The sequence below is a fragment of the Pteronotus mesoamericanus genome, unplaced genomic scaffold (genome assembly GCF_021234165.1).
Source record: "Pteronotus mesoamericanus isolate MK-2021 breed Mesoamerican mustached bat unplaced genomic scaffold, CSHL_Meso_final contig_52, whole genome shotgun sequence".
Lineage (NCBI taxonomy): Eukaryota > Metazoa > Chordata > Mammalia > Chiroptera > Mormoopidae > Pteronotus > Pteronotus mesoamericanus.
This window is the reverse complement of record NW_026555189.1, coordinates 14,441,848-14,468,078: the sequence shown is the minus strand read 5'-3', so window position 1 is coordinate 14,468,078 and position 26,231 is coordinate 14,441,848.

Below are 26,231 nucleotides of genomic sequence, written 5' to 3'. Positions count from 1 at the left end.
CAGTCCATCTCATATTTTGTACAGTACAAAACTGCATGCTATATTTTTATACAGCTGACAGCATAGTACATTTGTTTATATCAGCATCACCATAGCCTTGTGAGTAAACGCATTGCGCTGTGACATTACAATGGCTGTGACATCCCTAGGCCATCAGAATTTTTGAGCTCCCTTATAATCTTACGGGACTACCACGGCGGATGCAGTCCACCATTGACTTGAAACATTCTCTTACAGCACATGACTTTATAGCTTGAAATCAGAAAGTATAATGCCTCTAGTTTTGTTCTTTCTCAAGTCTGCTTTGGCTATTCAGGGTATTTTGTAGTTTCATATAAATTTTAGAATTGTTTTTTCTACTTTTGTAAAAAAAATGCCATTGGAATCTTGATAAGCATTGCATTGAATCTACAGATGGCTTTCGGTAATAGGGACACCTTAACAATAAATTATTCTAATCCTAAACAGAGGCTATGTTTCCCTTGATTTGTGTCATCCTCAATTTATTTTATCAATGTAGAGGTTTTTCACCTCTTTATTTAAATTTACTAAGTATTTTATTGCTTTTGATGCTTTGTAAATACAATTTTTTTTTTACTTTCAGATAATTGTTTGAGTATAGAAAAGCAACTGATTTTTGTATGCTATTTTTGTATCCTGCAAATTTTGTGACTTTGATCTAACAGTTAGATTAGATCTAACAATTTTTGTGTGGAGTCTTCCAGGTTTTCTATATAAAAAACAATGTCATCTGCAAGTAAAGACAGTTTTGCTTCTATTATTTTCTTGCTTCATTGCTCTGGCTAGAACTTCCAATACTATGTTCAAAGGAGTGAGAGTGGACACCCTTGTCTTGTTCATGATCTTAGAATATGAGCTTTCAACCTTTCATCATTGAGTATGTTAGCTGTTGATTTGTCATACATGGTCTTTATTATGTTGATATATGTTCCTTCAATACCTAATTTATTCAAAGTTTTTTTTTATCATGAGTGGATGCTGAATTTTGTCAAATGCTTTTTTGTATCTGTTGAACTGATCATATTTTTCTTTCATTAATGTGGAGTATTACATTATTAATTTGCATATACTGAATCCTTGCCATGTCGTTCATTGTCTTCTGTTTTATAGATCTGTTGTTTCTTTATTTTTATCCTTCTTTGTTTTTTGATGATTTGATATATTTTGGTATCGCTATGCTTTGACATCTTTATCATGTTTTTTTTTCTGTAGTTACTACCGGGATTGTCCTCGTGGTTGCCTTTAGGCTCACTTAAAATCAGAGCACCCTATTTTACACTGATAATTTATAGCATTCCTAAATCTGACACTGTTACTTCTCCCCTTCACATTTTAGGTTATTGATATTACAGTAGTTTACATATTTTTATATTGTGTATCCAATAGCAGATACTATAGTAATGGTTATTTTTACTTCATTTTTTAAACTTTTAAGCTGGAGTTGTAATTCAGTTATACACTAAGATTGCCATATTGCAGAATCTAACTTTGATTATATATTTACATTACTGTGAATCTGATACAACCATCATATGTTTTTATAATGTTAATTAGGTAACATCATAAAATTTTTCCACTGAAAGAGTTCCCCTTAGCATTTCCACTGAAAGAATTCCCTTTAGCATTTCTTGTATGACAGGTCCAGTGGTAACGAACTTCAGCTTTTGTTTGTTCAGGAATGTTGTTATCGCTACTTTATTTCTGAAGGACAGCTTTGCCAGATATGAAATCATTGATTGGCAGCACTTTTTCTTTCAATATTTTGAATATATCATCCCATTCTCTCCCGGCCTGAATAGTTTCTGTTGAGAAATCTACCCATAATCTTATTGGGTTTCCTTGTATGTAAACTGTCCCTTTTCTATTTTTGCTTTCAAAACCCTTTGTCTTTTACTTTTGACAATTTAATTATGGTATGTCTTGGTGTAGCCCTATTCAGGTCCAAACTATTTGGAGTCCTTTAGTCCTCGTGGATCTGGATAGCCATCTGTCTCCTCAGGTGTGGGAACTTTTAGCCATTATCACTTTAAATATACTTTCTGTCCTTTCCCTTTCCCTTCTCCTTCTAGGATTCCTGTAATATGGATATTTTGCTTTTGATGGTATCCCATAAACTCTATTTACTCTTTTTTAATTCTTTTTATTGTTTTTTCTCAGACTGGATAATTTCAAATGTTTTGGCTTCTAGGTGACTGGGTCTTTCTTCTGCAGGGTCAAAACTATTGCTGAAGATCTCTACTGAATCTTCAGTTCAATCATTGTATTCTTCAGCTCTAGTGTTTGTGGGGCTTTTTTTTTTTTATGGTTTCTATTTCTTTAGATTTCTCAATTTGTCCATGCATCATTTTTCTAATTTTGTTTAGTTGTCTCTATGTACTTGTAGTTCACTAAACCTTTTAAAGAGAATTATTTTGTGTTCATTGTCTGATAGCTCAGAAATCTCAATTTGTTAGGTCAGTTATTGGAGCTTTCTCAGCTTCCTTTAGTGGTTTCATGTTAAACTTATTTTTCATGATCTTTGATTCCTTTCTCATATCGGTATCTGCACATTTGAGTAAGTGGTCTCCTCTTCTAAACTTTACAGGTTCATTTGGCAGACATGGTTCTTTACCCAACAGTTTAGCTTGGGTTTCTTGATATGTCATCTGTTAACATCCTTGGATAGGGGGGCTTCTTGCTATCAGGGTCTATTTTTGGATGCAGCCACTGCCTGAGCTCTGGGGTTGGGGGATGGGGGTCGTTGGATGAATGTCCTGCTGGCTGAGAACAATTGTATAGGGCTTCTGGCTTGGTTCCTTGCCTAAGCAAAGTTATAGGATGAACTCTGAGGTCACCTGGCCTCTCTGGTCAGGCCTCTGAGGCAAGCAGGATTGGGTCCTCTATGAAACAGTACGCAGGGCTCTGAGTTAGCTTCTTTACCCTGGTGGAGCAGCAGAACAAGCCCCGAGTCCTACACAGCTGAAGCATTGGTGGGCAAAGCAGCTTCCCAGGTCTCAGGTCGGGTTTCTCGGTCAGGTGTGGGTCAAGAGCAGTGGGCGGGGCTATAAATGAACTCCCCCGATCGGAAAGGCAGACCTGCTCCAAGTCTGGCAAGGTTCTCTGAGATCTTAACTGAAGCTGAACTCTGTCCCCAATTTCCTTGGCCAAACAGGGCCACTGGCTTTGCTCTATGGATGGTAAGTGCTACTCGCTGAGCTCTCAGCTCCATTGTTGTTAGGCTAAGTAGCTTCCCAGCTGCTCCAGGAAGCTCCTTGAGGGGGTGGAGCCAGGAGCTATGCTCAGCAGTGGGCAGGGTTATGACTCAGCTCCCCAGCATGAGCAGAGCAGCAAATCAGGCTTCTGAGAAGGCAAGGCTCTTTTTTTGAGTCCCAAATCAGACAGACCTGAGCCCCACCTAGTTCCTGATCAGACTGTGCTACTTTCTTGGCTCTGAAGCGGAACAAAGTCACTGATTGAGTTCCTACTCCCAGCACCCAAGTAGAACTCCCACTCTGTGGAGATCTGAATGCTAGTTGCTGAGAGCCCCTCTCCCCATTCTCCATCACAGTCCAATTCCCAGTGGTCAAGTCCTGAAGATTTCCACACGGTCCTCATGGGCAGGACCCAGGTGGGCCCTCTAAGAAGGAACTCACAATGCTGGGGGATCTGGGTATCTACCTGGGCACTCTTTTTCCCCTTAGAGAAACTGTAGTTTGTCTATGTGTCTGTGGTGCAGTGGATAAGTTCTGCCTCTCCCCATGTTCCTAGGGTTCATCATCATGATGTCCTACCCGTGAATAGCCATTAACTGTCCTTCTTGTTAGGGGGTGTGAAGCCAATGTTGCCATCCTAGTGACATCGCTCCTCCCACACCAATGTTTCTAGTTCTCTTGTCTACCCAGGGATGGGGAAAGATTATACTTCCCCATCCTTTGAAGTTCAACATGCCTTGTGACATGCTTTATCCAATGAACTGTGACTATGAATTATCTGAGTCACCCTGAAGCCTGGTATTCAGATGTTCAGGTCATAAGACAGTGGAATATCCATCAGATTGGACCCTTGAAGGACTACAGAGAGCAGAGCCCCATCTCAAACTTAACGGGCCAGGTAGCATGCACAGAAAATATTCCTTTGTTGTTTTAAGCCACTGAGAAGGGGGATTTGTTTGTTACTGCAGCAGAGCCTAATTTATTCTGACTGATACAAATGCCTGACAAGCCATATATTAGAGATTGAATCTACAAAATGTCTCTGTGATTTTTACATTACTTCCTTTCATGAGTGAAGAAACTAAGGTTTAGTCATTAACATACCCTAAATCCCAGTGAGTTAGTGTTGAAAGAGACAGTGATCTGTGTTTTTAAGGACAATTAGGCTTTGGGTTTGATGCTGGAAAGAGTCATCTGGTTTCTCCAAAGGGAAACCTTTTCAAAGGCTTTGATAATCCCTTCCCGTAACAGCCATAACCTTTGGAAAGATAGGACCAGAATATGGAACTAGCTCTGCACACAACATCCCCAAGATTAAGTTCTTGGCTAAGATCCAATGAGAGTGACTATGGTGGAGGCAGAGGGCTGGGAAGGGACTTTACTTTTAAAAATGATGAGAAATTACAGTCAAACCTCATTTTATTACAAGTTGCTTTATTGCGCTGTGCAAGTACTGCATTTTTAACAAATTGAAGGCAAGACCCTCCACCAGCAAAAAGATTATGTCTCGCTTCATTGCAGTACTTGCTATATTGTAGTGGTGTGGAACCAAACCCGCAATATCTCCAAGGCACTCCTGTATGCATTCAAAGGAAGTGTCTGCTTTGAAAATCAAGACCCTCTGGAAGATGAAAATCTATTGCAGTAGACTGCAGCTGTTTCTAACCTGTCTGAAACAGTGTCTGAATTATAGGGGATAAAACAGCATCATAGTAGTGGATGAGGTTCTGCAGGTAAGTGTACAACACAAGCAAAGAGAAGTAGTGGAAAAGACAAGAATCCAAAGAATCAATTCTGGTGAATAGGTATGGAAAAGCCAGATCCAGTGAGGAATGACAAAATTTTTATGGCAGTACGTTTATAAGCTTTGGGGATGACAGGTTCATCACCACCCTTGCTCTGTTTACCTGAGCTGCTGTGATCTACACGAGATGATGGAAGCACTCGCTTCTGCACATAGAAAGCAAGAATAGGAAGAAATCTAACAGAAGATGTTCAACTTCTTCATCTTCTTAAAATGTTTCTCACCTATTAAAAAACCAAACCAACAAATTATCCCTTTACCTGGAATATTTTTCAACAGACGATGGAGACATATGGTCCCTAAACACAATTGCTGTCTAAAAGCGAACATGTAAATATTGCTTTATAGATTAGAAAAATAATGGTAAGAGAAGCAAAGTGATTTGCTTCTGGTCCAGGCTTGAGGTAGGGCAGAACAAAGAGGCTCCCTGCTCGCCCTTGACCCCACCAGCAGCCATTCATCTGGCCTGGCCATCACTCACGCACTCAGACCCCCTCTTTTTCTCTCTCCTCTCTTCCATGGTCTGCATACTGGCCGTCCCCTTTCACTTAGGACATTGCAGCCGCCCCCAAACTGGTCTTTCTGCCTCAGGCTCTCCCATTCTAACCCCACCTCCTGTAGATGACAGAATGATTTTTCACAAAACAACTGGCTCACATCACTGCCCCATGTGTAAGGTCTCCTGCGGTTCCCTGAAACCGTCCAATGAAATCAAAACACTCACAGCCGAGAAGGCCCTTTCCAATCAGGCACCTCTCTACCTTTCTCATCTTGTTACCGAGAATGTGCTCAGAAACACCCTTCCCTTCAGTTCCGTGGGAACCTGTGGAGTCTCCTTGGCCTGTTTTCTCACTTGCCCTTTCTTTCAAAATTACTACTTACCTTTCAAGTTCAGATCAGGCATTTCTTTCTCCAAAAAGCCTCCCATCCTAGCCTGTTTGCCATGTATTTGATACTTTATTTTCATTCTCTCTTGACTTGACCTTCATTACCAGTAAAATTTGAAGTCTTTGAAGTCAGGGAATCAGTCTGGTTAATTCTGTGTCAGGAGACGTAATATGCCAGTCATGTAAATACAGGGAGGATGGAAAAAGGGGAAGGAGGGAGGAAAAATAAGAGGAAAGAAAGAACAAAAAAAAAGAAGGAAGGGAGGAGAGAAGAAAAAGAATACACCAGCTCTGATGTTCCCTGTTTTTTGAACAAATGTCCTTTCTCCCATTTCATGACTATTTTGGCCATACTTATAAGTAAAATAAAATGTGACAATAGAGATCTTCTGATAGTTAATGAAAATTATAGTGCTATATCATTTTGTTAAAATTCTAGAAAATTGTTAGTGTAGAAGTGATAGAATTTCTATAGTGAGGAATTACTGTAGAGGTATCACAAACTCAAAAACTGATGTTTGAGGTTGGAGGTTGAAATAAAATGGCCATGAAAGGAAGATGACAAAATACTTTGTTATAGAGTCATACAATCTGTAAATAGCATCCATGGGTAATATCTTCTGTGACGTTCAAAAAATACTCAGAGCGTAATGCTAGGGGGGGTATTTCTCTTTCCATTCCCTAGAAGAGAAGGTGGAGGTTCCGAGTAGTCGTTCCTCAAGGTCACCTTTTAAGTCATTGGCTGAACAGGAGACCGTATGCAAACCTGTGAACTTCACATCATTAAAATTCGCTTTCCATACACCCCGCTGAGCCACTTTGCTTTAAATAAAAAGGAAATTTCCTTGCCTTAAATGCTGCCCCAGATTTGACTGCCTTTCGTTTGGGATTTTACATTCAGCATTCTGTGCAAGTTGTTGCAACTCGGCACTTACCTAGTAATCTTCTCCGAGGGAAAGAATCACAATAGTTTTCCTGGGTTTATACTTTTTTTTCTGAGATCTCAAAATTACTGTTTCCCAAAGTCTTCCCTGAAGTTTAGAGTGTATAAAACAAGAGTGTAACTGACAGTTGTCAGAGGGGAGAGGGTGGGGGCTGGGTGAAGAAGGTGAAGGGATTAAGCAAAGGAAAAAAACTCAGACAACAGGATGGTGATCATACCAGAGGGAAAGGGGGCTGAGGGAGGTAGAAGAGGGTAAAGGGGGAATAAATGGAGACAGGAGACTTGACTCGGGATGGTAAACACACAGTACACTAATATGTTATAGAATTTTACACCTGAAACCTATATAATTTTATTAACCAATGTCACCCCAATCAATTCAATAAATTTTTAAAGAGTATATGAGAGGGAAGAAAAGCCATTGTTCCTGTAAAGCTACAGACTCTTCCCCTAACTAAAAACCAACTTCAAATGGAGATCTGAACCCTAACGTGAATTCATGGAAGAATTTTGCAGTAGTATGGAAAATTTATTTTAAAATACTCTCTAAGTATCTCCTGGGCATCAGAACCACAAAATTATTCTTTCATTTCTCCATTCAATAAATCACTCAGTAAACATTAAGCTCCTACACTGAACCAGACATTTGTTATACATAGAACTCATTTATAAAGCTTAAAAATCTCAGACTTGGGAAACCCCTTAAATCCCGTGGAATCCCTCTTCTCTTCTGCTTTCTGAATTTTATGCTTGAATCCCTTCTATTTCCACGCCAAGACTCTTCTGCGCAGGTTTGAGTTGCTCTGCTGCTAAGAATCTCATTACTCCTAGTGGTTCCTGAAGTTCAATAGGTTGCTACTTCCACGGGTCTTTCTGGGGAAGACAGACAATTCTCTTACCCTTGGGGCGTGACAGAAACAGAGGGAGGCCGACTCATTAGGAGACTTTGAAAGCTTCCCCATGGAACTGCATTGGCCTGGCAGACTCTAGTCTGTTCTAAGACAAAAGAGACCCAACGGTAATTAAATGGTCACACAAATTCCTTGTGAATTTCTGCCTTTACGTATTCAGAAGGACACTAATTAGGTGGCAAGCCCTTGTATGCCAGATTCCCCAGGCCCCGAGCAGGCTACCTTGGACGATTCCTGCCTGATCAGCGGCAGCGGCCCCTCACTGAGTCTCGGAGTCCTGTTTGCCCCACTAATCAAGTCCTAATGGCGGGAGCAGGCAGACTGCCTGCCTTTGTCCATCCAGGGGGCCTCTGCTCCCCCCGCCCCGTGTGGGCTGCCCAGCATGAATGACCCCTTTGTCTTCATCTCAAATGTTTTGGCAGCGCTTCTGAAAACAGTGGTGAATGAAAAACCACACGAGTCTAATTGTTTTCTCTGGGATCAGGCTGATTTCTGTAGGGCGTCCACCACACACATGTTGTGCTTCAGGATCAACACTGTCCTGCGACTTTCCAGCTAATACCCCAGACTGGAATTTTTTTAAAAAAATGTACCAATATATACCCTGTTGTTTTCATGGAGAACCCCTTCTTCACCCAAGTGTAGTTACCAGCCAGGTGAGGACAAGCAGGGCTGAGTCCCTTTCCGGTTAAGGGCTCCCCTGAGCCAAGACAAGCCACCTGTTGTTGTCGGGGAAGGTCCTAAAACCTTCGGAAGAGGGGCGCAATTTCTTCACTGAAAGAACAAATGAAGAGACAACCGAATGTAGAAGAAGGGACGGGAAGAAGGCGGAGGAAAGTGTTTATTCCAAAGCTGTGCTGACATTGACTGGGCGTTTCCCTGTGCCAGTCACTGGATCAGGGTTATCTCAGCTATTGACAGTTCGGGCTGGGAGATAATTTGCTTTAGTGGCTGGTCTGCGCATTGGATGTTTAGTAGCATCTCTGCCTCTGCCTCACAGATGCCCACAGTCACACCAACCCTCGGTCGTGGCGATCAGAAATGTATGGGAAATGGAGAGCGGAAAGTTGTCCCTGGCTGAACACCATTGAATTAGACGTATCAAAAGGATGAGAGCCATGGGCTCTTTGAGTTGGCAGCTGGGTGAGAACCTTGGCTTTGCCTATGCCTAGCTCCGTGACTTTGGGCTGTAACCCGTCCTCCCTGAACCTGCCTTATGAAGCCGAGGGTGAAGTGAGAAACCACATGTGTAAAGTGCTTAGTGGAGTGTCAGGTCCACAGTGAATATGCAGGAAACATTAACTGGTATCAGTATCGTCCTTACGGTTAGTTCTGCTGTTAAGCACGCAGACAGACCTCTCGCCTGCGTGTAAGACGCTCCGTGGGCGCATCTGCTGGACTCGTGCGGCGCTGTTCACGTCTGCCATCAATCCTGGAGGTTCCTGCCTCCACATTTCACTCAACAGCAGCAGGGAGCTGGGACTCTGGCATCCCCCTTGACCCCTTGGCTCCCTCCTGGGGTGCGCACATGCTAGGGGCTGAGAAAGAAAGACGTTTCCCACCGAAGGAATGACGGCTGACGTTTTAACAAGCACATTCAGCCGCCCGTTGACCAGCCAGGGCCGTAGGTCAGATTCCTGGTGCTCGCGCTTTCCTTCCTGCAAAAGGAAAAGCCCTGTGGCGCTAACGGGTATCTTCAGCTTCTAGTTGCAGCCTGGCAAGAACGAGGCATCCCGGCAGCCCAGTTGCAACAGAGGTTCCCACGCACCACAGAGGTGCTCACACCCACAGGGCCCTACTCAGCACGGCCCAAATCCTGCTCCCCAGGCCCGCTCCTCCCCCATCTCAGCGGCTCGGTCTGCTCTCCTCTCCGTCAGCTTCTGTCCGTCCTCCCCTCTGTGCTCTGACCGCTCTCTGCAGCTCCTTGGCTTGGAGGTTGGCAGCAGCCTCCTCACCACCCGTCTCTAGGCCATTCTCCGCACCACCCAGCGGCATTGTTCTTCTGAACGGCAACGATGGTCATCGCCCTGCTTAAAAGTCTTCCATGGCTCTCCACTTCCTTTGGACTCAAGGCCTCAGTTTGATGTACAAGAACCCAAACGGCCTGTCCCTTGCCTGCCACCCTTCATCTTTCAAGAACTGTTCCTCCCCTCCACCCCATTCACTCCGGCTCCGCGGGCAGACACCCGCGTGCCGTTCCCCTAAAGGCCCTACACCTGCCCGAGCTCACTCACCCTCTGAGCACTGCAGACGCCGCACAGGGCCTGCGACGTGGTCAGGGGCCTGCAAGTGTGTTCAAGGCCTGGAAAACACAGGCGTATGGGACTGTATATTAGAAAATAAAACTGAGAAATCAAAATGAATGAGCAATTAATTAAACATCCACAAAACAGTATAACTAGTCAGCTTGTACTCAATTCATACAAATCTCTATAAATGTAATAGATTAAAGTATATAATATTACTCTGCCACAACTGACTAATGAAAGGATAATGCGAGCTGCGTGTACGTGCAGTTGATATAAAATGTGGTGGGGCTTCTGTCTTCAGGGGACGCTTGAATATGAAAATGTTTTAAAATTTCTCTCTCAACCACGGATCTTTGCCTATATTCTTTTTTCCCATTTTACTGAGATATAATTGACATAAAAGAGAGCATAAGAATGACTTGACACTCAGATATATTGTGAAATGATTATCAGAACAAGTTTCGTTGACATCCATCATCTCGCATACTTACAAAACAAGTGTTTTTGCCTTGCGATGGGAACGTCCAGGATTTACTCTCTTCGTAATCTTCAGCTACATTACACAGCATTGTTAACTATAGTCTTCATATTGTACCTTTACCTGATTCCCCCTTCCCTAGCCCCTGCCTCCTGCAACCATAAATCTGCTTTCTATGAGTTTGGATTTTTTTAAAGAGTCCACATATAAGAGAGAGCATACAGTATTTGTCTTTGTCTGACTTACTTTACTTCGCATAATGCCCTCAATGTTTTATCCATGTTGTCACAAATGGCAGGCTTTCCTTTTTTAAAAAAAGCTGAACAGTATTACACACACGCACACACTCTGTCCATTGTCCATTCATCTGTTGAAGGGCACAGGTTGTTTCCAAGTGCTGGCTATTGTAAATACTGCTGCAGTGGTCATGGGGGTGCAGGTAGCTCTTAGACGCAGTGATTTTATCTTCTTTGGACACATATCTAGTAGTGGAATTGTTGGACCATATGGTAGTTACACTTCTAATTTTTTGAGGAACCTTCATACTGCTTTCCATAGAGTTAGGGCCAATTTATATTCCCACCAACAGTGCACAAGGGTTTCCTTTTCTCCACACCCTTGCTAGCGTTTATCTCTTGTATTTTTGATGGTAGTCATTGTACATGAGGTGATACCTCATTGCGATCTTGACTTGCATTTCCCTAATGATCAGTAATGTTCAGCACCTTTCCCAGGTATTTGTCAGCCATTTGAATATCTTCTTTGCAAAAATGTCTATGCAAGTCCCTTGCCCGTTTTCAATTGTATTTGTGGGATTTTTGTTTGTTTGTTTTTGCTACTGAATTGATCCAGCTCAAAAGGAAAATAGCCAGTTATTTTACCAGCAAAATGATTTTATTCGGGAATAGCGGAGAACTACAATTCAGGAAAAGCAAGCTATGGCACACAATAGATAAGTCTGAAGAGACAAAAAGGTCAGCTTTACTCAGTTGTTAGAAGAAAATTGGGGAGGGTTGTTTTGGACAAAAGTTGCAGGAGAACAAGAACCTGAGGTTGTGGTGGTTTCTCATTGGCTGCACGTGGTGACTAGTGCCTTGTAGCTGGGGCAGGTATGGATCTCCCTCCCTTTTCTTAAAAGCAGGAGATGAAATCCCCCTGTGTGAAATGCCCTCCCGTATCAAAATAATTCTTCCTTCTTCCGGTTGGTTATGCAGGCTGCAACCAGCAGTGTGTGTGTGAGAGCGCCCCCTTGAGGGCTTGCTGATTTCATTTCAAAGGAATGAGGTTTCCTTTATTTTCACACATTGTATGAGTTCTTTATACAGTATTCTGGATATTAACTCCTTATCAGATATATTATTTGCAAACATTCTTCCCATTCCATAGGTTGCTTTTTCATTCTGTGGATCTTTTGCTGTGCAGAATTTTTTCGTTTGATAGAGTCTCACTTGCTTATTTTTGATTTTGTTGATTATCCTGTGGATGTCATATCCAAAAAGTGATTGTTGAGACCCATGTCAAGAAGCTTTGTACCTGTTTTCCTATAGTAGTTTGATGGTTTGAGGTCTTACTTTTAGTCTTTGATCCATTTGAAGTAAATTTTTGTGACTGGTGTAAGATAGGAATCTAGTTTAATTCTTTTACACATGAGTATCCAATTCTCCCAGCAATATTTATCAAAAAGACTATGTTTTCTCCATTGACTCCATCTTTTATATGGTGTAAGAAAGCGATCCAGTTTCCTCCTTTTGCATGTGTGTTTGTCCAGTTTTCCCAAAACCATTTATTGAAAAGACCGTCTTTACTTCATTGTACAGTCTTGCTTCCTTTGTCATGGATTGATTGTATAGGTGTCAGTTTATTTCTAGGCTCTCTATTCTGTTCCATTGACCCATGTGTCCGTTTTTATGCCGGTACCATGCTCTTCTGTTTACTACAGTCTTGTAGTATAGTTTGATATCAGGTAGTGTGATACTTCCAACTTTGTTCTTCTTTCTCAATGTTGCTTTGGCAACTTGGGATCTTTTGTGGTTCCCTATAAATTTTAGAATTATTTGTTCTCATTCTGTGAAAAATGTCATTGGTATTTGGTAGGGATTGCACTGAATGCGTAGATTGCTTCGGGTAGCATGAACATTATAACAGTGTCAATTCTTCCTGTCCATGAGCATGGTATATGTTTCCATTTATCTGTAGCTTCTTCAATGTCTTAGTTTTCTGTGTGCACATCTTTTACCTCTTTTGTTACTCTTATTCCTAGGTATTTTATTCTTTTTGGTGCAATTGAAAATGGAATTGTTAATTTATCTTTCTGATAGTTCACTATGGTATATAAAAATTCAACCAATTTCTGAATATTAACTTTGTATGTTACTACTTTACTGAATTCACTTATCTGTTCTAATAGCTTTTTGGTGGACTCTTTAGGGTTCTCTAGATACACTATCATGCCATCTGCAAATGACAGTTTTACTTCTTCCTTTCCTATTTGGATGCCTTTTCTTTTTGTTGTCTGATTGTATTGCTAAAGACTTTTAATACTAATTAAGTAAAAGGGGTGACAATGGACATTTTTTTCATGTTCCTGATCTTAAAGAAAAATCTTTCAGCTTTTCACTGCAATTTATATTCTTTACTAAGCTGAGGTATGTTCCCTCTATCTTCACTTTGCTGAGAGTTTTAATCATAAATGGATGTTAGATTTTGTCAAATGCTTTTTTCTTTTGCATCTGTTCATATGGTCATATAACTTTTGTCCTTCATTTTCTTTCCATGGTGTATTATATTGATTGATTTGTGGATATTGAACCAGCCTTTGCATCCTAAGAATAAATACCACTTCTTCATGGTATATGATCTTTTTAATGTATTTCTGAATTTGGTTTGCTAGTACTTTGTTGAGGTTTTCTGCATCTATGTTCATCAGTAATATTGGCCTATAATTTTTGTGTGTGTGTCTTTGTCTAGTTTGGGTATCAGGGCAATGCTAGTCTCACAAAATTAGTTTGGGAGCCTTTCCTCCTCACCATCTGGGCCAGGGCTTTTGTTGGTTGGGAATTTTTTGATTACTGATTTGCTTTTGTTAGTAGTTATTGGTCTGTTCAGATTTTCTGTTTCTCCCTAATTCATTCTTCGATAATTATATGTTTCTAGGAATTTATCCATCTCTTCCAGGTTGTCCAATTTGTTGGCATATGAATGATCGTAGTATTTCCTGATAATCCTTTGTATTTCTATAGTGTCCATTTCACTTCTCTTTTATTTCTGATTTTATTCACTTGGATCCTCCCTTTTTTTTTTTTCTTGGTAAGTCTAGATAAAGGTTTATCAATTTTGATTATCATTTCAAAGAACCAGCTCTCAGTTTCACTGAGCCCCTAGCTTCTTAGGAGGGGCCTTTGTAGCCAAGATATCGCTCTGGCGCCTTAATCACCACTCTGTACCCTGGGTGTAGGGCCTGGCCCATTCTGCCCCTCCTACCAGTCTCTTCATGGCTTCTTTTTTACATCTTTAGCTATAGGACGTCAGTTCAGCTACACTTCAAGTGGTTCTAAATGATAGTGGTTCTACACTCCCATTGTAATTTTAATGTGCTAATGGGAGGAGGCGAGCACAGCGCTATGTACTCTGCCATCTTAACTGGAAGTCCCCAGACAACTCTTCCAGGATTTTTCCAATGGTGTCCTCTCTGTGGCCAGTCGTTAGTTGGTTTTCTTTTAAGGGGGACTGAAGTCAGGGAGGACTGTCACCATCTTGGTGGAACCATTTTCTGCCCATCTCCAGAATCTCCACACGGAAGTTTCTTCAAGACTCAGTGTAGATGTCGTCTCCTTTAAGAAGCTACTCTGAAGTCAGTCTCTCCCAGCCAGCCCCCTCGTTCTCTCTCGGCCCTTCTCATTCTGACGGTGAGTCTGCCTCTCTCACCAGACTTGGGGGGTTGACAAGGGAGAGGGACTGCATTTTCTTCATGTTTGAGCAGCCCATGTTGTCTGGGTGCACTCAGCTGTAGACTCAGAACCCGAGGTCTCATCCTGGGAGAGAAGCGCTCTTTTGTCTATTGCTGTGGCCAGGCCAGGGCACCCTGGGTTCTGAGTGTGGGTCAGCCAATTCACAGCAGGTAGCCATTAGCTGGACAGTTAGTTATTAGTCAGCAGCATGACCAGCTTTCTCTCCAGGCCACAGTGTGGTCTTATGTGAGTCAGGCCTGTTTCAGGTCCTCAGGACGTGGCACAGCCCCTCTGCCTGTGAAGTAACATCCTTCAGGGATTTATCAGGTTTACAACAAGGGTCCAGCTGTACCGGGGCCAAGGAGGCAACGCATGGCTCGTGTGGCTGAGGAAACGTGGACGGTAACGCTCAGAGCGCTGGGCCCAGCCACGAAACCTGTCTGGCTGCAGCCCCTCAGGGGATACAGAAGCTTTACAATATGCTGTTTCTTTCTCCCTTTTCAGGAACTGTGGGTGGAGGAAGGGGAGCCATATTCTTGGTTCATGAACCAGATGCTTTGTTTATTGTTGCTCAGAAAAACTGGGGGGGGGGGGGGGAGCAGAAGTAGCCTTGGGTCATGGAAAAGAAACGGCTTTTGTTGTTTGTGCCAGGCTTGGGTTTGAGACCCAGCTCTGCCACTTACGGGAGGTGTGGTTTGGGGGGAAGATGACATCACTCCAAAAACCTGAAGTTTCCTCCTTTGAAAACTGGGCATAACACACACACCTTCTAAATTTCACGCGAGGTCTGGAGTTCCTATACTTAGTACCGAGCACGCGTCTTCATTGTTCGCGGCCGACGACTGGTACCGTCGGAGATCATACGCGCTCAGTGAGACTGACTCTGGCTCCAGCGCCACCATGCCTCCCATTCTTTACCTGGAGTTGGTTTTCCATCTTTGGAAACAATCACAGGAGGTACAAATGCTTTCCTGAGGAGTCCTGCTTCCCAGGACCCTACTTTAAAGGAAGCCATGGCAATGGGCTTCATCGCAAATGCTGAGAATAAATTTTACTCGGAATCTTCCTTCAGTTGACTGAAGGCAGCGCTTGCTCCTGTGAGAGAGGCTTCAAAAGAGGGTGGTGCAGCAGAGGGTGCCTTAGGGTGGCAGTTAGAACACTTGAGTTACATCTCAAAAGCACCACCTACCCATTGGATGGCCCTGGGGAAAAAAAATAGCAATAGTGAGTCTGTGCAATTTCACCGAGTTGCACTATTTATAAAATGTTTTACACAAGCAGCAGAAATTACTTTGTCAGATGTAGCACTTGTGTTATGCACTTGGAGCCATACCGGTCATAGTGGCCTATGCTATTTCACTTTATCTCTTCAGTAACTCTGAGAGTCTTCATCTATAATTATTTTGTTTAATATAAGGACTCTTGATTTCAGAGAAGTGAAAGGTTATATTATTAATACGTGACTGAATTAATACGCCAAATCTCTCTAATTTCAACACTGATAATCTACCCCCTGGGCTCCCTGGGCCATAGGCATAGGGTTATCAGACATAGCAAATAAAAATACACGTGACACCCAGTTAAACTTGCATTTCAGACAAACAACACTTTTTTGTAGTGTGAGTGCATTCCAAATATTCCTTGTACTTAAAAATGTCTCTGATTTATCTTAAACGAAACTTACCTGCGCATCATGCATGTTATCGGGTGACGCGAGCAGGCGAGAGGCGGGACAGCAGAGCCCGGCCAGAGGCCGCTAAGGTTGTTTTCGTGGAAACGTGTCCTTCAGAAACTGTAAGCACTTTCTTCCGTGATAGAAATTGTGAGCCTCTAAAAAACGCAGGGAAAGGCACTCTCCAGAACTGACTTCAGGTGTGTTTCCCAGATTGACTTGATGTAAGTCTAGGGACTCTGGTCCCTAGGTGCCGGGCATGAATTCCAAATCACACTCGACGGCGACGTGAACCATGGGCAGACGACCTCGGCTGGGCGGACAAGGTTCACCACGCAGCTCTCAGGAAAAGCCTGAACTCTCATAGGTTTTCCTTGAAGCCCAGGCAAGGACCTGACCTGAGAGCCAACACTTAACGATGCCCTGCTCCAGGTGGCCACCGTGTTGGCACCTCATTTGTGGCATCTCATGGAGTATTTTGCCAGTGCTGTGAGGGGGGACAGCCCCATTTACTGACTCACAGACTGGGACAGAAAAGTCAAGCTCATGAGTGGTAGAGCCGAACCTGCTGCAGGCCTGTCTGGACCTCACACCAGCATCGAGCTGTAGAGCCCACGGAAGGCAGGCGGGCCACGGCCTGATGACTGAGACGCTGCAGGTAGCCGTTGAGTAGTCCCATCTCAACGTGCCCATCTGTTATTCCTCTGCACCTACCTTGACTAATTCTTCAAGGCCCATCTCAAAGCCTATGTCTGGTGTGACTGCTGCTTTCCAATCATATTATTTTGTTAGGGAGCCTGACCTCCCCAGAATTAATCTTACCTTTATTCATAGAGCAAATACTTCAGATTGGTGGAAATAACGATTCTTTTATCAAGCCGGTAACTGCTGTGGCCATTGAAATTCAAAGACTCTCATCCTTTGCTATTTAATGGCATTGATTTGCTGGTTTTTCCCTTCTTACCCACTCATAGTTCCGTTATCTGAGTGAAAAGACCAAGCTCAAGCTATAAAAATATGATTGCATTGCTGCTATAAGTTCCCAAACTCAGATGGTTATAACCTGATGCGGGACATTCCAATTTTAACTATCTACTGCTGTTTGTATTTCATAAAGCTACTAAAAACATCCTGCACTGCTTTTATATACATCACTAGTTTTATTGCTTTTGTGTCATAATAAAAGGCAGTTCATTGGAAACTTAGGGTTTGTTTTTTCTCTTTTGGTAGAAAAATAGCCAACCTGGAATAAGACATTTCTGTCTGGTTTCTCTGCCTTCTAACGCTGTCCCATGCAATCAGTCCTCCAGGCTGCCAGGCTATTTCTCCCACAAAACTATCTATAAGGCATTGCCCTGTTCAACCTTCAAAGGCTCCCCATTACACTCATTCATTTGAAGGCCCTACGCCCTTAGCCTGGCATTTAAAGATGTCCAGTGTCTGGCCTCATAACTCACCCATATAAAACAGAGCACCTAGTTTGCACTTCACCTTCTTGAATACTTACGATTTCATACAGAATGTTCCTTCTCCACTGCTTCTGGGAAGCTCTTCTGGCTTGCTTGTTTCCATCAGCTTAATTCTTACTTAAAAATAAAAACCCAGCATTCTACCCAACTTCTCCAGGAATTCTTCCCTGGATTTGCCCCCATCCTAACCCTTAGCAGAACTTACTGCCTCCTCTTTTCTTCCAGCACAGCCATGTTCAGCCCAGTCACGTGATTTTGCTGTGAGCTCTCATTTGCGTAACCCACCAAATGCTGATCCAAAGTTCCCTTAAATTAGGAAACAGGTCTTTCTCTCTTTCTTCATCCTGCACTGCGCCTGGGGTGTGCACTGTGTTATTGATGCATTAGAAAAGGAAGGGACTCTGGGACTCATAGATGAACTCATCGGATCCTTCCTTTTACAGAGGGTACCTGACTTGGCCACAGTTACACGGAAGTCCGTGGCAACTCACCTGAAGCCCACTGCAGTGCAACTCCAGGAACAAGGGAGAGCGAGGTGGACGCATGCATATATGCATGCATTGTAAGTAGGTATCTGTCAAACTCTCAATTTAAGGGCGGGTAAGGCCTGATACTAGAGAAATGAATACTAATGTGTCTAGTTGGTAGAAATGGAAGTTATTCTCTGTCCTGCCAGACTCAGCAAAAGATTACCCACTAAGATCTTTGCAAGGCAGCCATGCAGGCTCTAGGGAAAAGACGCTAGGTTTCCAGGCAACGTTAGAACCAAGCAGTTACTGAGATGCATGCTTAATGAGGAACCTGGACCCTCACCCCTTGTTTTGTCCCCCCCTCCAGCTCTGAGGACTCATACATAATTAATGGTATATACGATGATGTGTCCCTTAGTTACCAATAGTTACATCACTGTGGCAAATCAGAAAATTACCTATGTAGGCATCGCTCACATGGACAGATCACCTGACGGGTGACTATCCCTGGCTCTGAAAATAAATATCTAGTGACAGAACTTAAAACCAAGCCAGGAAGTCTTTAAACTTTTTAGACAATTCTGATTCCTATACAGGACCCTCGTCTAGTAAGGTCAGTCGCTCTGTTCAAACAGTTGTTGCTATTGGCTGGTGTAGGTGACACAGTGCCACACATGGAGATTATGGCACAGAGGTGGGCCCTGGTCCTGGGGGCACTTTCAGTCCAGGTAGACTCTCACTCCCTTCCATTGAATCTTGTATCAAACCGAACATTCTGATTATCATCGAATCCTCAGCCCCTCCTTCCCCGTGCGCCGCCGTCTGAGTTCCTCCACATTCCTGGTCCCCTCCTCTTTGACTACCGCCCCTCTTGGGGGTATGCGAGTTATAAACACAGGGGATCCATGCAAACTTGGCCCTTGATGCGGACCGAAAGTCTCCAGGACAACAGCCCTTTAGTATAGATCACAGAGGTTAGCTGAATTAGGACCGAAGTAATCCCGAGCACTGGAATATCAGTAAAGTCATTGTCAACCTAGAAAGCCTGAAGGCCCATTTTCATACTGGCTGGCTGTCCATCTCTAAGAGAGTCTGCTGCTGAATTGTACAACTTCAGGTGTCCTTGACCTTAACATCTGAGTCCCCTGACATGCATCTTCAACATAGGTTTCACATATATTCATCTGGCTTGGCCTGTTCTAAAGATTCCCATGAGGCTCCTGATAGGCCAGAACCTTCTGGAGGAAATGTCATTCTGGTCCAAATACAGGCTCTTCTTTAGCCACATAGCTCGTGACAGTGTTCCTGTAAGAGGTGACGGTAACCTTTAGTGAGCTAATGTAATACTTGTTAATCATGCACTCTACTCATGTACTATCTCAACAGTGCTTTATAGGAGATTAAAGTGAGAGAAAGGCAGGAGGACAGTCTGTGCACCTATTAGTAGCATTAGGAGTCAGAGCGATGCATGTGTCCAGCAGTTCCCTCTGTGTGTCAGCTTTGAGCTTGGCTACGTAGTTAATAAGGTGCATTCTACCAGCTATGCTCTAGTAAGAGTGTGAGGGCAGGTATCTGCCCCCCTGTTTAAGGAAAGCCATGGCATTTAAGTCAGTCTTAGCACCAGAGAGGAGCTGTCTGTCTAGGAGAAGCTGGCATCTTGAGGCCCGCCTCACGCTGGGGATTCTGAGGCCTGGGCCTCTGCCGGCGTCACACCGACCCCTCGGGGCCCTGCGATGTACCCAGTGTAGACACAGGCTCCTTCTCTTCACATGGTACCAGTGCCACAAAGATGGCTCATTAAGGTAAAGCTTTTGTTAAAGATTTCTAGTTAACAAGAAGGCAATCAGCACCCCGAACTTGAGCACTGCAGTCTGGCTGATTGCAGGTGTGACTTTCGGTCAGCCTTTAGTTCCGTGATCTTTAGGCAAGTCGTGTAACCTTTCTGTAGCAAAATTTCCCCATATTAAAACTAAGAATAGTATTGACCATATTGGGCTATTGTGAGAACAGAACATGCTGGGTGCCGAAAGGATAGGCTAGGATCACACAGAACAACAGGCACGCTGCTTCCGCGGAAGGCCTGCACCCGATTCCGCCATAATTGTCAGTTTATACTGTAGGCAGCATCCAGGCATCATCAACACACACGCCCCAGGATGCAGATCCCCCGAAAATGACACTCTCGCCCTTCTCAGCGCTTAAAATGCAATCTTTAATTCGCTTCACATTTTTCTCCAAAGTATTAAGCATACGTTATTTCAACTGTCTCCATAAAATTTTAAAGCAGGTACAGATGTTCTTCTCTACTAAGTGTTGGATTTAGAGTCAGAAGACCTGGTTGTGAATTCTGTCGTCTCCTTTAGTAAGAGTGGGATCTGGATCGACTAGCTTCCGCTGTCCCCATCTGCAAAGAAGAACAAGGACATGAAGGTAAGACAAGGACACTGACCGCACACGCGCCTTGGAGGACGGCAGGATGTGCTACCATGTGATCATGGTTACAGAGTTTATACTGTCAAGTCCCCATTTCTCTTATTGGGGGAGAGCGAAGTTCATGGCATGGAGAAGCAGCTTAAGGTCGCCGATGATCAACACCCACAAATGTCAAATTGGGACCCCTTGAATGGAATGCGCACCTGTACATCGTTGGGACTTTTTTAGCCTTTGGCCCAAATCTGGTCCAGCTTCACGCTGGAGCCCCCACCCGCCCTCTAGAGCAGCCCTGAGGCAAGGCACAGCGATTTTTATCGCATACACCGTCCGCACGCTGGACGCACGCAGGGCACACGCAGCGGCAAGGCCCTCACTGCTCGTAGAGGCCCAGGAGCGTGAGCGCAGTTGCGCTCTCCTTTTAAGGCGTCCCTATAATCACGCGGCTCCTGAAGCTCCGAGTGACTGCGTAGCTTCTTACCCAGGAAAAGGGTAGAACATGATCTCAAAATTTCCAGATCCCCAGGCTAATGCTCTGAGTTTGATGGAACCGTCTTCATGCCATGAAGTCTTGATAAGGCAGTTTGCTCAGGGTATCAGGTGGGCGTGACAGAGTTGTCCCACCATCTTCAAACCCTACTTTGGTAGAACACCCCTGGGCCACATGAGGCCCAGCACCTGTATGGCTTTAATGTGATCAACAAACATCCCTCCACAGAAGAGCAGTATTTAAGCTCTTAATTAATACGCTAACTTAAGTCTCCTTTGGCTAATGGAAATAAATTGGGGGATTTATTGAAAAGCTCCTGGGGTGTCTCACGAAACTGACGTAATAGCCAAAACTTGGCAAAGGAGATAAAAGAGGCCCTGGAGTTTCCCTCCGTGGAGGCCGAAGGCCGTAACACTGGGCTCTAGAGTGGCGGTGTCCAAGAGACTAGACACTAGCTATTACCTTTAAGTTACATATAAAATTAAGTCAAATTAAAAATTCATTTCCTCAGCCACACTAGCCAGGCACTCAATATCCACAGGTGGCGAGCAGTGCCTGTCACATTGGCCAGGGCAGCCTGCAGAACGGCCCTTCCCCTGAGGACGCTCCGCTGGAGAGCCCCGCTCTCGACTGAGGCCCTCGGAGCAGCTCTCTCCACAGGACACTCGGGCTGTGTCTACGTTCTGGAACAGTCCGCTGTTACCAAGGGAGGGCAGGATCGTTCCCTACAGGCCTGGCTGTCTCCTTGACTGGGGTGGGGCCCTAAGGGAGCGTTCTCAGACGAGGGGTTTGGGCATGTCACTGCCCAGACGCGTCACACAGGGTGTCTCAACGTTATTTTGTGTAACGCCTCCCAGCGCTTTCCTGTTCAGCCCGTGCAAGGCCCCCAGCAGCCGGGGATGATGAAATGGAGGCGCGCCACCCAAGCCCTCGGAACAGGTGAGTGACGGGGGTGAGGTCACAGCCCGCTTCCTGTCTCTTGTTACATTCATGATGCCTCCTTTCACAGTCCTCTTTTTAAAATCTACTGTATCAGGAAGGTACTTACATTTCTTTTCTCATTGTTCATTTTGCACAGTATTCTTAAAACACCGTAATAAATATCAACCCTCTTTAAGGAGTCCCACTGGGCATGTTAATAAGAACAAAAGACAAAACAACGCAGCACTTTTATGTCTCTCCGTCCCAAAGTGTAACCTAATGTGGCCTGGGCTGTATACACCAAGAGCAAAGTATTTGGACAAATGTCAAAGAAACGGAACGCACAAATCTAATTTTTGGAGTTGTTTTTACACAACCTGGCCAGGTAAAGTAAGCCCTGGAACATCTGTTTCTGCTTAGGCTGTATCTTCAGGACAACACTGTCGGTGGTGTCTGCACCTGTGGGCCTCGACTGAGCAGCACATACTCCCTGAGTCAGGTAAGGGGACCAAGGGAGTTCGCTCCCCCACTACTTAGTTTCTCCTTGGTTTTGTAAAATTTGTTTTCTATGGTTTCTCACAGGCTGTAGTGTCTAGCATCTTCTGTCTCACACACGACTTAAAACTGAACTCTAAACTGAAATGCAGCAGACCCGACTCTCCTCAATAAAAGGGGAAATCCACCTCACACTGTTCCTTGCTGTACTTCATTGTCAAACATCAAGAATCATTCCATTAATTAACTTGGAAAACAAAATTGCTTTAAATTACTGAATGCAGGTTCTTTCTGGTGCTTACACACCAGCAGTGCCAGAAACAATAACTTCCTGAAAGCTTCCTATTGCCACACAGAGGAAGTTGTTCTTGAAGAAAAAATAACAGCCCTAATAGAATCACGTTTTGTTTGCATTCACCCAGTCCTTCAAAAAGTGATTGACTTCCTGCCCATAACTGCGACACAGGCTGGCTGCCCAGGCACGGGGGTGCCCCCGCGGAAGCCCCTCCGCAAGTGGGCCTCACCCGCTGAAGCCGTGCCAGGCTCCATGCACACACCGTGTGTGTGTCTGCGAACAGGCACGCGCAGAGCAGTCAAGGAAGTGGCCAGGCTGGCGTTCCATTCCAGATCCCTCAACCCTGAACACAAGCCTCTATGTATGTTTCTTTCCAAAAATATCTGAACATTTCTAGCCCTACGTGTTTACCGCCTTTTCTTCCTTATCAGTGCTATTTAAAAAAACAAAACCAAACCCAGCATGGGCCATGCCTAGCAGCCTAATTTGACAAGTAAATGCTGCACATCATGGCGTTTGGGATTATCCATCCCTTGGAGTGGCTGGCTCTCCACCCTGGGGCTTCTGGCGCCGGCCTGCTCCAGCTCCCATAGCTCACCCTTTTCTACCGAGACAGAAACCTACTGGCTGCTATGCACCACGTTGCAAGGGAGGAAGGAACTGGCTAGGATCACACAAGGGCAAACAAGTGACACCTCTGCCTATCAACCCCAGCACTCAGTCTAACGTCACATGCATCATCACTACAACCCCGGGAGCCGGGCAAGTCCGACACCTTTAATTCCATTTTACAGACAGGCAAAAGGCTGAGGCTCAGCGAGAACGCACTGGTTGCCCCTCTGCTTCCTGAGAGGCCCTGGTCTGCGTGATCCCGTCCTGGGATGATGTCGGACCTGCAGAAGCACAGCAAACCCCGGTCTGCTCGCCTGCATCCCAGACTGAGGCTGTGCTGGGAAGGGAGGGGCGTGCGCGCCAGCGGCCCAGAAGGCAGGTCTTCGGTAAACGGTGCCGTGACACAGCCATGGTGCATGGAGCACAGCTACTTAAAGTGTAAACTTGACCTTCCAGACTGTGGGTCTCTCTCTCACCTTTTAAACTCACACACGTGCATGCTTGACCACTAATACATTGCGAGACCTTCAGAGCAAACCCCCACAGATGGAAGGGGCTCTTAAGTTACTCAGAAATGAGACAAAAGCCCATCCTCCCTCCCCGGGTCTGCGTCACCCGCCGGCCCCAGCAGCAGTTCAGGCCTTTCCGCCTCGGCCACTGGGCGAGAACGACAGCAGGCGCCCTGGATGCCCAGCAGCTGAACCCGGGCTACACCCGCCCCTGGGGGTCTGCCCCTCTGTCTGTCACGTGGGAACACACGGATATGGGAGGCCGAGGAACCTCCGCCCAACACACACACACTCACCTGTTCACATACACCCACAGCAGTTAAGAAGCGGACTACGCATGAAGGACCTTTAAGCTCCAATTCAGACCACCGCTCTGCCATCAGCCAGAGAAACCTGTTTGCCCCGCTGCTTTCAACCAAAGGCTGTGATGTGCATAGCGACGGTTGGAGACCCTAGACGTCTCCTGTTACATCCTCCTTTACTCATTCCCCCATTTTGAGCACTTAGTTTCTACTAAACCCTGTACTGGACACTGGGGTGACAGAGGAGGAGCAGCAGCAGCCCTGTCTCTGGAAGAGAGACAAGCCACACCAACCTCTTTTGTGTGAGACCCTAAAAGTAACAGGTAAGGTGGCCCAGGCTACTATGGCCCACACTCCGGCCCTCCCCACACCCCCCGCATTATAAGGACACAGAGGAGGCCCCCAACTGAGATGGGCAGCAGGCGTCTGCGCATTAGGCTCCCTTCGAAAGGTGGTGCCTGAGGTCGGTGATGCAAAATGAGCAGGAACTAGTCAAGGGAGGGGGAAACAGCTCCCAGCAGAGAGCAGCTCAGAGCGGACAGAGGCGCCGCGTGCTGCCTGCCGCGTGCCAGGCAGGGTGTGTGCGCAGGGCGCTCACCGGGGCCAGAGGGAGGATGACGGTGGGTGGGGTCCAGGGCGTTGTCCCAACGGGAACTTCCCAGAGCAGGAGCACCTGTTTTGTTCCCATTCTGAAGGAGCTTGAGGGCTCACAAAGAACAATCCATGGAGGCACAGGGGCCAAGAGATGGAGATTCCCTGCAGCGCCCAGCTGCCCCGGGGCCCGGGGCGTGGGTGGCCAGGGGGCGCTGCTGAACGGGAGGGCCCGCACCTCCCGGAGCGTGTACCCGGCTGGGGCAGCCCTGCAGCCCTGCCTCCTGGGCACTGAAACACGAGACGCACTCGGTCCTCACGGACCAAACACTGGTGTCCACGTGCTCCGTGAAGGGGAGAGCGTGGCACAGTATGTCTGTAATGCGCTCTACGTGAGCGTCAAAGAGCAGGCTGGCCGTTTGGGGTCACGGCCCCGTCCCTGGGTGGCGATGCAGGCAGCCTGGTGTGGGGAGGCGGGAGGGGTGGGGTCCGCGGAGGGCTGGGGAAGGGCGGCCGCCCCACCAGGATGAAGATCAGATCCTCAGACGGGTGTTTGGGGAAGCAGGGAAGATGGCGACCGGACCGAGGGGCAGCAGCGGGAGAGAAGGGAACGCGGCGCGCCCCCTCCACGGGGAGGGGGCTCTGGAGGGGGGAGCCAGGGTGCAGGCCTGCAGCCGGAGGTAGGCCTGCCCGGTTCTCGAGAAAGTTCCAGACAGAGACTAGGGAAAGAGGAGAGCGAGGACAAGGGAGGCACAGGAGCAGCCGGGTCGTTCCCCTGAGCCATTCTCGGGGAACTAGAGACCGTCCCAGCGATGAGGATGTGGAGCCTGCAGATTCCACCCAGGACTCACTCAGCGGGTTGTTTCCTCAACATCAGAACCCACTGCGCCTGGAATGAGCCCCTTCTTTCTCCTGTCGGGGCCTGCACTCGTGCCCTGTCTGTCGGAACCTCCGACTGCCCTGGGGAGCTCTGAGCCTGGCCAAGCCCACCTACCCGGGAGGGCGAGGCCGTGCCTGGCCACCGCGCGATCCCAGTCCTCCGCTGTCCGGGGCCTGGGGGAGAGGAACCCGTGAGGGGGCAATAGTGTCACTGTGTGCTCAAAACCGCAGGGACGCTGACTCCGCTCCCCTAATGCGGGGCCCACCCTGCGCATGGATGCTGTTCTAGATGAAGCCCCTCTACCCATGGAGAGCCAATTTATACCCTGGTGACCTCATCCGTGCCCTCTGTGCCTGGGACTCCAACCGGCCACCCAAATATATGACTGGGTGAGCACCCCCCACATAAGCCTTCTCCCCTCCCCAACCTGCCAGCCTCTGTGGACGCACCCACAGGCCTCACAGTGACGCACAGCTGTGGGCGGTCCCGTCTGCGTGCCTCCCCCCAGCGGCTCCCCCTCCCATCACGTGGTGTTTCAGCCTCCCTTCCAAGTTCTGTCACTCACAGGAGCTGGCACTTTGTCGGGTCCTCATTCTCAGCACCAATAGAGCTACTGATCTGGCAGTAGCCAACACCGGCGGGCGCTCTTTCCATGTGTCCATTC